Here is a 2,798-nt window from a genome sequence, read left to right on the forward strand (position 1 = left end):
TGGAATCAATATGTTCTTTATGATAGTTATTTTCTTTATTTGCTTTATTGTGCTTTTTTTTCTATGTGTTGCTGCGTTTGATTTCTTTTCCTTGTGTTTTGTATGAAAGTTTAACTGTTTGGGGGTGGTAAAGGGGAGCAAAAAGAGTGAAGAAACGCAGCAGTGAATGTGCACTTGACAGGATGCTGAAAATGAACTACACAACTTGTGGAGTAAGGGGAGTTGGGAGAGAAAAACCTCGGAGAAAACAACGGAAGAACTGACACTGTTCAAAAATAAATGTAGCTTTCCAGTTCTGGACTGAGCAAGGGTTGCTCCTGGGTATCTGAGACCCCGAACCTGACAGAGTCTTTTCCCTCTTCGGCAAGCCATGCCACAAAATGAATATATTGAATTACACCGTAAACGCTATGGATATCGTTTGGATTACCATGAGAAAAAGAGAAAGAAAGAGAGCAGTGAGGCTCATGAACGATCAAAGAAGGCAAAAAAAAAAAAAAAAGGCTAAGCTCTACCACAAACAGCGCCATGCTGAGAAAATACGAATGAAAAAGACCATCAAGAGGCACGAAAAGAGAAGCACCAAACACAAAGATGACGAGAAGACTCCTCAGGGAGCAGTACCTGCCTATCTGTTGGACAGAGAAGGACAGTCGCGAGCAAAAGTACTGTCCAACATGATTAAACAAAAACGGAAAGAGAAAGTGGGAAAGTGGGAAGTCCCTCTGCCCAAAGTTCGTGCCCAGGGAGAAACAGAAGTATTAAAAGTTATTCGTACTGGGAAGAGAAAAAAGAAGGCATGGCAGAGGATGGTTACTAAAGTCTGCTTTGTTGAAGATGGCTTTCCACGAAAGCCCCCTAAATATGAGAGGTTCATCAGACCAATGGGCTTACGTTTCAAGAAGGCCCACGTAACACATCCTGAACTGAAAACCACTTTTTGCCTGCCGATACTTGGTGTAAAAAAGAATCCCTCATCTCCACGTTTTACAACTTTGGGTGTCATTACCAAGGGGACAGTCACTGAAGTGAATGTGAGTGAGCTGGGCTTGGTGACACAAGGAGGCAAGGTTATTTGGGGTAAATACGCCCAGGTTACCAACAATCCTGAAAGTGATGGATGTATAAATGCAGTCTTACTGGTTTGACAGACATTTCATACAAGTAACTCCTTACAGTTTTTGAAGACTACACACCAATCAGGAAAACCGCCATCACTGTGTTGTATCTGAGTACTATCAAAGAGTCTTACTTATCTGAAATCAAGAAAACTAGTTACTAAATTATTTAAAAAAATAAAATGGCCTATTTTTACAAACTGATATTTAGGGGACTGTTTAAGAGATTAAGTATATAAAATGTTTATACTAAAATATCTGAAAGTACACACCAAGAAAAATTTAGAACTTTAGAAGTACCTTTTTACCTGTTGATTAGTCTTTAAATAGAGTTTGTCAGTGAACTAGGATATACTTTTAGCAGTTTCTATATCCTAAACATAGGATTAGTATACATATGTACTTTGAGAATGCTATTAAATTGGTTTAGGTAATTGTTTAATTTGCACTAATATCCTGAAGTTAAGTGTGTCTTCAAAGTACCACTAGTGTGACTAATTGTGCCTTTAAGAAAATCATCCAGGGGCCGGGAGTTTGGCCTAGTGGTTAAAGTGCTTGCCTAGCATGCATGAAGACCGGGGTTCGATTCCTCGGTACCACATACGTAGAAAAAAGCCAGAAGTGGTGCTGAGGCTCACGTGGTAGAGCTCTAGCCTTGAGAAAGTCCAAGGACAGTGCTCAGGCCCTGAGCTCAGGCCCAGGACTGGCAAAAAAAAAAAAAAAAAAAAAAAAATGTTATCTCGGGCCAGGAACTTGGCCTAGTGGTTAAAGTGCTTGCCTAGCATGCACGAAGACCCGGTTCCATTCCTTGGTACCACATATATAGAAAAAGCTGGAAGTGGTGCTGGGGCTCAAGTGGTAGAGTTCTAGCCTTGAGAAAGTCCAAGGACAGTGCTCAGGCCCTGAGCTCAAGCCCAGGACTGGCAAAAAAAAAAAAAAAAAAAAAGAAAATCATCCAGTACTTAAAATAAATTTTGTATCTAAACACATTTCATAAGTAAAATTGGGAACACAAGGGAAAGAATTCCAAAACAGACCAGAACACAGTAACAAAATATAGGTTTAATTACTACTTTTAAACTTAAAAAAACACCAAAAAACTACCAAGGAAACAAAATATCTCCAGTACTCTGAATAAGACAACTTTTTTTTCTTTAGTAAACTATAAATATAGAACACACATAGACACTTAGGAAGATAATCCAGTGTGGCAACCATTAGGACAGACTACACCTTTCTTACAATTAGATTTTCACTTACTTCACCTGTAATCAAAATGAGTAATGTGCAAACTAAGAAAGTGAAATGAAAAAAAAAATTGACTTCAGGTAATCACTGGATACCACAAAAATGAGTTCTGCTTTTACTTATTTTTTAGGACTCAAGCCATTCTCTTTTACAAAGTTTTACCAGTATTAAAACAAGGGCAACACCTAACAAATCACACCCATGGACTTGGATCACATCTGAAATACTGTAGTGCTATTAGTGGACACAAAAGGCAGAAGTTAGCTTCCAAAGTACTGTTCACAGATGTGTAATTTTTGTATAAATTCTTTATTTACATTAAAATCTGTTTTAGCTTGCTGGTGTGACCAAGTCTTAGAAGGAAATCTCAAAGGATAGAGCAGAATGTAAGAGCAGATATTTAGGTATTAGATAAAGATTCAATGCAATGCT

The 2,798-nt window shown here is 38.2% G+C and overlaps 1 pseudogene; it reads left to right on the top strand.

The window, feature by feature from the left end:
• Positions 1-370: 370 nt before the first annotated feature.
• On the top strand, positions 371-1,240 carry LOC150054194 (ribosome biogenesis protein NSA2 homolog pseudogene; annotated as a pseudogene).
• The last annotated feature ends 1,558 nt before the right edge of the window (positions 1,241-2,798 follow it).

Source organism: Megascapheus bottae, chromosome 15, assembly GCF_031878675.1.
Source record: "Megascapheus bottae isolate mThoBot1 chromosome 15, mThoBot2.hap1, whole genome shotgun sequence".
In the NCBI taxonomy this organism is placed as follows: domain Eukaryota; kingdom Metazoa; phylum Chordata; class Mammalia; order Rodentia; family Geomyidae; genus Megascapheus; species Megascapheus bottae.